This window comes from Gadus chalcogrammus, chromosome 7, assembly GCF_026213295.1.
Source record: "Gadus chalcogrammus isolate NIFS_2021 chromosome 7, NIFS_Gcha_1.0, whole genome shotgun sequence".
NCBI lineage: Eukaryota > Metazoa > Chordata > Actinopteri > Gadiformes > Gadidae > Gadus > Gadus chalcogrammus.
The window spans coordinates 27,141,980-27,151,758 of record NC_079418.1 but is presented as its reverse complement, the minus strand read 5'-3'; positions in this window follow the sequence as shown (position 1 = coordinate 27,151,758).

The window sequence follows — 9,779 nt, the reverse complement described above, 5'->3', positions numbered from 1 at the left end:
TGGCCAGTTCATCACCTTAATATGCTGTAAGCAAGTTCTTGTGTAACAATTGTAATTCTTTCAAAAGTTATTACCAATACCAATACTTATCTTCCATCGATTACGCAAGGCCTGCCCTCAGATGCCTAACATGGATTGTTTCCATTGCTGGTTGCAGAGAATAACAAGCTCCTTAAATGGGTACACCCTTAAAAAGATCTGTACATATTTTATAGTTTGAAGGCTGAAACAGATGAAAGCCACGCTAGCACGCTGGCGCTAATGGTGGCTAAGGCTCCGGCTTACATCCCTGGAAGCTGAACTGACTATCAACACCTGAAGGAGCACAGGCCTCCTTCTGCTGCTGTCGCTTGTAGAGTAGCTGTGGGCCTTATGCAGGCATGTGTGTGTGTGTGTTGTCCTTAGCTAATTGGACACCATCCATGCTCTGTGTGTATCCATGAATGTGTCTGTTTGCATGTACGACAAACACTCTTCTATTGAGGCATTGTGTCTTTCTGGAGGGGACTCAATATGAGATGGCAAGAGGGGGATACGTTGTTGTTATAACAAATTAGAATCATTAGGAAACTCAATGGACTGCATAACGTCCCCATGCCAACAGCAGCAGCAGTTCCTTATTATACAGCAGCACCTGTAGCTTTTTCTTGATGCCGTTTAGGAGCAAGATACTGAACTGGTAAATGAGCTGTGTGAGTGACTGTTAATGTATGTTTGTCCATCTTTATGTACATTGGCCCAGACTGAAGGAGAGTTTTCATGTGTGTGTTTTTTCTGTGTGTGTGTGTGTGCGTGTGTGTGTGTGTGTGTGTGTGTGTGTGTGTGTGTGTGTGTGTGTGTGTGTGTGTGTGTGTGTGTGTGTGTGTGTGTGTGTGTGTACGTGTGTGTGTGTGTGTGTGTGTGTGTGTGTGTGTGTGTGTGTGTGTGTGTGTGTGTGTGTGTGAGTGTGTGTATGTGTGCGCATGTATGTGTGTTTTTTTGTGTATGCAGCATATGCATGAAGGCAGTCAAATGCAGTCACGTGCCTACAACTGTAAACACACGTACAAGGTGGATAGGAGGTGGACATAGGGCATATAGTAGAGTAACAGCCTGTGTCATCAGGTTCTTCCCTCAGAGAGCAAATCCTTCCACACCAACATTCTATTAAGACATACACAAGGATTGCACGACACTTGCATGAGACCACCACTGAAGACGCCACGTTTAAACCAAACCATAGTGAAGTCCCCCTCATGGTGCCTCTATATCGTAACACACATGTGTTCCACCTGTCCCTATGGGTTGAGGGCAGAAGACACAAGCCAACCCCTCTGCCTTCCAGGAGACGTGCTAAGCTACTGAAAATGGTTTAATGGTTTCAGGGTTGTAAGAATTATTTGCAATAAAAAATCGAATAACGGACAATTAACAAAAACAAGGATTAGTTAACTCTCTTTGATTGTTGTTTGTTGAGTTTTAACATGCACGTATAATAGCTGATAACACCTAAATGTGGAATGTCATTCCAATGATTGGGCTTCCTCGAATGCCAAACCATCCCCACTATTTGTTTCTCTTTCTGTTGTGCAAATTGTTTTCCATATGGGGATGCTGTGAGTGTGTGTGCATGTGTGCGTGCGTGAGTATGCTCATTGAGTCGACATTGTGTCGTTCTAATATTTGCACTATTTAGGAGTGATTTATTTGGCACTCAAGTTATGCCCCCAAGATCCTGCTGTGAACTTTACTATTTAAGATCTCATAGAATGCACTTAGCTTTATGAATTGATCTGAACTGTACTCATCAATATAATAGATCTCAAATGGAGTGTGTGCGTGAGCTTGTGTGTGTATGTGTGGGCAGCTGTGTGCGTGTGTACGTGAACTTGTGCGTCTATGTGTGGGCAGCTGTGTCTGTCTGTGTCAGAGAGAGATTAATCATTTGTCTGGTTCTTATTGATGTCATTAGTAAAATAGTTTCCCTAGCTAGCTGAACATGTGTTGGCTGTGAAGGTTTAACTCTCTGTCTTGCTCACTCAAATACATTGGTCTATCTGTATTTCTACAGTTTTTGTATTCTAAATGAGCATTTTTTACTCATTATTACTTTAATTACTAATGTTTATCAATTGTCAATAGAGACAAAACAGCAGCTACTTATTTTCTCACTTTTTCTTTATTTCTCTCTTTTTATTGATCTTTCCCTCCCTCCCTCTCTCCCATATTATTTATCTTTCTTTCCCGTTTTGCCTCCTACTCCCATGATAATCCACCAGTTGCTCTAACGCCTTACCTCCATCTTTAAACAGGTTCCCTTTTGGTCCTTATCCATCTCCTCTTCTATTTTCTTTGAGCTTTCGCCTCATTTTCTTCTCTTCGTTTTTTTACATAAATGTTACATTAAGCATGATTAATTCAGGGCCAAATGCAATTTTGATGGTGCCACTATTCCCATGTCAGACATGCCGACGTCTCTCTATCTCTTTCTCTCTCTTTCGCTCTCTCTGTCTCTCTCTCTCAGTCTCTCTCTTTCTCTGTATCTCCCTGTGTCTTTTTCCGTGTCTCTGTCTGTGTGTCTCTCTCTCTCTCTCTCTCTCTCTCTCTCTCTCTCTCTCTCTCTCTCTCTCTCTCTCTCTCTCTCTCTCTCTCTCTCTCTCTCTCTCTCTCTCTTTCTCTCCCTCCATCTCCCTCCCTCTCCCTCTCTCTCTCTCTCTCTCTCTCTCTCTCTCTCTCTCTCTCTCTCTCTCTCTCTCTCTATCGCACAATAAAAAAACAATCAAATTACACCACCGTCCTTACAGCAGAAAACACGCCAGTGGACGTATTTTACTATCATTCATATTTTACTATATATTGTATTAACAGCTTTTTATACATATATTACCCATTTATTATTATTTTTAATCACAGTAATCCAACCAGATAATCTGCGGTGAAAAACGGATCAAGTGTGAAATTGATTCTGACAAGCCTCGACATACGCCCCCCGCATGTCTAACCGCTTTTGAAAAGTTCCACAGCGCTCTTGATGAGCCAGTGTACTCAGGGCAGATCTAATACATCGGGACTGCAAGGACACCCAGGGGTCTCTAATATATATATATAGCATCCATAAAATAACAAAGGTAAAAAAGAAAAACTCAAACTGAAACAAAATGTAAACATATTAATGGACATCCCTCGGATGCCTTTTCAATACATGTTCCCATGAAGGGGTTACTTTTTAATCCCTGACTACCACTCAATGTTAACGTGCTCTGGGTTGAATACATGACAGCCGCCCTAATTGTGGCGGTCTCAAGGCAGAAGTAACACACACACACACACACACACACACACACACACACACACACACACACACACACACACACACACACACACACACACACACACACACACACACACACACACACACACACACACACACACACACGCACACACATAAACATACTCACATGCACACGCACACACACGCAGGTGTGGAATCTGCAGATGCAGCCGCGTGTTATTTGGTATGCAGCTATCGTGACGTCAGAAAGAGCGTGAAATAGGGCAGCGCAGCCGCGGCGGGGAGCAGAGCCGTCAGAGCGGGAAACCGAGCCGGGAGGAATGGAGCGACGCTGCTGAGAGTTTGAAGAGTGAAGACTCATCGAGACGCGTACAACGCACTACTGTCACATCAGAGCACCTCATTCACTCCGAGAGGCTCATTTTGCTTACCAAGAGACTCCAGTCGTGGACTTAAAGAGAGAAACACTTTCTGGCGCCGAGGGCGAATCGTTCGGTGGCATAGTCGCACACATTTTTTCCTTTTTTCTTCTTCTTCTCTTTCCTCTGGATACCTCAGGTAAGGAAAATATACGTTACTGATTTGGGTTCGCTGCGTAGTTTAGGAAAGGTATAACAGTTAGGCCTGTGTGTGTATGTGTGTGTGTGTTAGTTGGGACCCTAGTGGCTTAGTGTTTATTAAGACTGCAGAGATGGTGTTTAGTGCGTAATTACGTAAATGGGAGAACCGGCGTTCTTTAATCTGGAATTAGTTTGTGGAAGCGTTTGTGGAGAACGGATCCGCCTGTAGAGGTGACCGGTGCAAGCAGGATGTCACTGAGGAGATGTGACAGCGTTTAACTACAAGTCACTCACTGATGTATGGATGTCGTCGCAGCAGCACGGGCTGTTCATGTAAATCATGCACGAACAATCACATAACCAAAACTCCCGTTTCGTTCTACCGGTCCTAGCGGTGAAAGTGTTAATGAAACATATTGGGTTAAAATAACGCGTATCTGGCGTCCGCCTGCGGCTCTCCGTCTCTCCTGTTCCTCCCGGCAATAGCCCTCTCTTTGGGCCAGGGCAGCGAGGATGCAGGGAAGAGTTCCTCAGGGCAGAAGACCCCGCGTGATACGTTAGAGTTACAGTGTTCCCTCAGACCTCCACGGTGGGGCTGAATTCCATTCTCCAGCAGCAGCAGCAGCAGCAGTCTGAAACAGCTTCACTGCATTCAAGTTGTGAGTCCCAAAATAACAGTAGCCGCTTTTAAATCCAATCGTAGACTACTAAAGTGGTGAGTGTCTGCGCTCTTCAACGTCGGCTACCCCCATTACCCACCGCAAATGCCCCCCTCGCATTGCTCGCCTCAGTCCTAAAAGCATCCATTTGGGAAGTGGGGAATGATTTGTAGGCGCACTCGCATCAACGTATTGCACCAGCGCTCTCCGTGGTGCTGAAACCTTCCCGTGGTCCGCGTCGCCCCCCCGCCCGCACCCAGCATATCGCTTTGTCCAACAGCGTCGAAGGTTGTACACACGTCGTTGTAATTCGTCTTCTGAATCCTTTTAACTTCTTAACACCATAACTTTGGTTTGGAAAATATCGGGTATTTGTGGGGGGGTGGGGGCGGGGGGGGGGGGGGCGTCTCACAACTAATTTCGCGCACGCATCTTCCCACCCACACACACGTTCCATGAGGGATCGATATCTAATACAATTTCTTGTTGTATTAAGATAACGATATAATCTCCCTCCCATGTATCATGCAATTGAGCGGTGGAGAGAGAGAGAGAGAGAGAGAGAGAGAGAGAGAGAGAGAGAGAGAGAGAGAGAGAGAGCGAGAGAGAGAGAGAGAGAGAGAGAGTGGCCGAGATAGATGGAATCACTAATAATTCCCCTGTGTCTATGTTTCACAGATCTATAATGTTGTCTTTCCTCAGCGAAAGGGCAAACTGTTAGCGTCTTGGTGAATCCGGCTAGATGCTGTAACATGTTGCTTGTGTTTACATGTGACATGCGTGATAGAACTATTAACACCTAGCTCTGTACGACATGCATAATACTTACTACACCTATGTATGACATGCATACAACTTGTAACATCTATATGACATGCATAATACTTGTAACGCCTACCTCTTTCTGTCATGCATAATACTTGTAATGCCTAGCTGTGTACGACATGTATCATACATGCAACCCCTACCTCTGTATCACCTGTACCACTGTAGATGGTTCATGTTATGCCCCCTACATTTAATAATAACACGCTCTCCATCAAACACGAGACCAGCAGCCGCTGCTGTCCTGGTGTGTCCGTGGGTCTCCTTATCCCATTCAGTCCCATCTTCCCGTGATGTTATCCTCTCCTGCCTCTCTCTGGTCACCCAGAGCCTCCAAAGGGGCTTCATCGGGCCATCTGCAAGGCGATAAGTGCATAATGAGGCCAGCCTTACCCTTCAAAGGTTCTGTTGTAAGTCGCAAATACAGACCTATATGTATGGGTAGGCAATAACACAAATACTAGCGTCAGTCAGGGACAGGGTTTTCGTTGGTATTCGTCTGGGCTCCCAGTGCTCGGTTTTTTCCACTAAGTCGACACAGTGAATGCATGTACAGTTAATTTCATTTAAATGAAGTGTTATGGTCATAGTGTGGTGGCACATCTCAAGCCCTCACTCATAAATCATCTCCCGACACAAAGCCATCCAGCAAATAAATGATCGAGTACTGTACTGCAGTATGACTTTTTAATTAGGACTACATTAAATCTCCATATCAATTAGAATGCCTCACTCCTCGTGACTGGTGCACGTTTAACCCCGTGCTGTTCTCTTGTCTTTTCAAGAGCTGACTTCGTTTCATCACCAAAAAGCAATTTTCCCCATTGGCCATACATAGAGAAGTTCACACACAAACACACACAGACACACACACACACACACACACACACACAAATACACACCCACACACACACACACACACAAACACACACACACACACACACACACACACACACACACACACACACACACACACACACACACACACACACACACACACACACACACACAAAGGAGGGGGGGGGGGGGGGTACACACGCACATTTACGTGCAACCACTACCGCGGCTTTGGGTTTTATCACCACAAGGCTCTTTCCCCCACACACGAACATGAAGTATGCTCGCATGCACACACGCACAAACACATGAGGCACATCAGGCACGCATGCATGTACTCTTACACAGACAGACAGACAGACAGACAGACAGACAGACAGACAGACAGACAGACAGACAGACAGACAGACAGACAGACAGACAGACAGACAGACAGACAGACAGACAGACAGACAGACAGACAGACAGACAGACAGACAGACAGACAGAGCGTTTTTTCTTCTGGCTGGGACTATCAGAGCCAGTCAGATATTGTTTTGGAAAAAAAGGTTCTTTTCCTGTCCGATTTTTAAAAAAATAGAAAATAAAGTAATAGGGACTGGACGCCCATTTGAGTGGTGGGTCGCTAGCACGGAGCATCAGCCCTGTAATGAAGCCAAGAGGATTACTTTGGAATTGGAGCGATGTTGCTACCTCTCTGTGGCTAGCTCTGCAAGAGGCATTGACACAAATGACAGCAGCCAAGGAGCCTGTTTCATGTGTGTGTCTCAAACACATCCATGTGGTGATTCAGGTGCACGCTTCCATGCACACACACATATGCCTGCACATATACAAGCAAAGACACTCAGACACAAAACACCTTCATAAAATCAAGGGCACTAAAATACATGCATGCATGCACAAACACACTCGCACACACAGGCAAGCGCACGCACACACACTCGCACACATGCACACACGCACGCACACACACGCACACAAACAAGAACACACACACACGCACACGCAGAAACCAGCACACACGCACCACAAAAAAAAAAAACACACGTCAACAGAAAAATGTTCCGAGACAAAACACCTCCCCACACATAGTTTCAGGTCGATGTTTCTCCAACTCAACCAACGGGGTCCGAGAGCGCGTGCTTTGGAAAGACCCCTGGGAGCAAGGGCCCGCAAACAGCAGCTAACACGGTTCACTTGAAATTCTGATCACTGATGTTGAACTTCTAGATGTGACCTTTACTGCAGCCGCAGCGCCCTATTACAACAGCACGGCTGGAGATCGCCGCTCCCAGAGAGACACACGCTCCAAGCAAATATTACCCACCAGCTCTCAGCCTGAATCACGGCAGCTGACGCCTGCCCTGAAAAAAAGTGAGGGGGAAGGAAAAAAAACAACAACCGGGGGGAGGGAAATGAGTAGAGGGGTAACGGAGAGGTCAGCTCAGATGCAGTATTGGTTTGGTGTGGGTTTGGTGAATGCGTCCCTCAGGCGGGCAGACTTTTTCAATGGCAGCCTGTCACATGCGGGCGTGTGTACTCTCGCCATGGCCTCTTAGCCCTGCCTTCTGTTATTGTAACCTTCTGCCTCTTCCTCATCCTTTCATAATCTTCCTCATCGTCTGATCTTCCTCTTCCTCATCTACCTCTTCTTCCTCCTCCTACACATTTTCCTCATCTTCTTCTACGTCCTCTGCCTCCTCTTCTACTTTACCCTCCTCTTCATTATTTTATTCGTCTTTCTCATCCCCCTCTTCAACATCCCCCTCCTCTTCCTCCTTTTCTCAATCTCCTCTTCCTCCTCTACTCCATCTTCTCCCTCCTTTACCTCCTCTTTCTTTCTATTTTATCTTACTCTTTCTCATCTACTTCAGCTTTCTCCTCTTCCATCTTTCCCTCCTCTTCTTCATTTACTTCTTCTTGCCCCTCTCCTTTCCTTTTCGCCATCTTCCTCCTCTACTTCCTCTTCCTCTCATGCCAGAGAGGAAATGTGTTCAGCGGGGGGGAACAAACACTTTTTTTTGTATGGCTCGTGGTACTCTATTACTTTGTTTCCATTTGAGCTGGTGGAAGAGTTCATTCTTACCTGGGCCCTCGAAGAACAAACACAGCTGCAGTTATTCAAAACCATCAAACAACCACGGTGAACAACCGTCTACTCTAATCCTATAGGCCTCAGAGTTGATTAATGGGTTTATGAATAGTTACACCACTGCCCACTTTGGAAAGAAAAGGAATTATATCAGCCATCTGTCCATGGCTGTTTTTATTTGTAGCTTCAGTCACCCTTAAAGTTTCTAACATTTCTCACTGGGGCAAGTTCCTTCCCTGCATGGATTAGGGCTCTGAGTCGTTAGTTAGTTAGTTAGTTAGTTAGTAAGGATGCTGTCACATCTTTGAATTTGAGCATGTTAAGCACCTTCAAACCCCCTCAATTTTTATAACAATGTGTCAGTCATGTGACAGTGCCAGGATCTCCAAAAAGAAAGATGGCCATCTTGTCTGACGTTTTGTCCTGCTTCTCTGACTTCAATATGTAGCACCCATTGACAACAGAGTGCTGTGGTGCTACTGCACCTGTATGTCACCAGGGGCTCCACTACTATGGCTCACCATCCAGGTGGACCTGGCTGGTGGCCCGACATTGAACACTAAGCATTCTGGGCAGAGCTGTGCTGATTGAGCAGTGGTTTGGTTCCACTGGCACGGACACATGGAAAAGGAGTGGAAAAAAAACCCCGGTCAAGATGAATGATTTAAGTACATTCGATGTTTAAGTTTACTGTCTAAACTATGCTGTCCAATGATATTGTCATTGTTCCCTAATGAAAAAGGAAAAAAAGAAGAACAAAGTTGTTTTAAATTGTGAATTTTAAAGTGATTTTTTTGAAATGTTGCACCAGATATTAATGAGTAGAGAAAGTAATTCACCAGACCGAGATCTCCAATGTTCTTTATTTTTTCCTGGTTTTCCGCTCCAATGCTCTGCTCTCTGTTCCTAATCAGTATTTTTTTGAAAAAGATACATTCACCTCAAGGGATTGTTGTGGAAAGAAAATGTTAAAACAAGCAGATTTTGTTTTTCATATAGAACTATTTGACTCTTAATAAGGAATATTGGTATTGATTCATGGTTTTGATTCATGATTCATCTGATCGACTTCACACTTGGCGGGGGTCCTAATGTGGACCCAAGGAAGTTCGGCGAAGAGTTTGAAATCGTTTGGATGTGCGTTCCCTGAACAATGTGGGCGTGTTGTCCCCGATGTTGTAGCCCACCCAAAGTTTGTGTAACTACTTAAGCACCGTCATTCTGTAAGAATGTTTAACCCTGCTTAACCTTCTCTGGGAAGTGGACACCTAAATAAGCTCCACACATACTGTGGTTATACACTAAACGTTTGCGGAAAGCTGAACCCTCTCTCGGACGCGGCGTTCCCCCGGTCAGAAGTGTCTCGGGAGAGGCACTTCAGCGTCATGAGAAGAACGCCCCCAGCGTTCGGGGCGTCTTGCAAAAAATAGATGATTTGACGTGCATTTTCGCTGAATGATGTTCAATTTTAATAACAGGGACAAAATGGTAAATTATTTTGAAAACTTTAATTGAAAGTGTTTAATATTCTG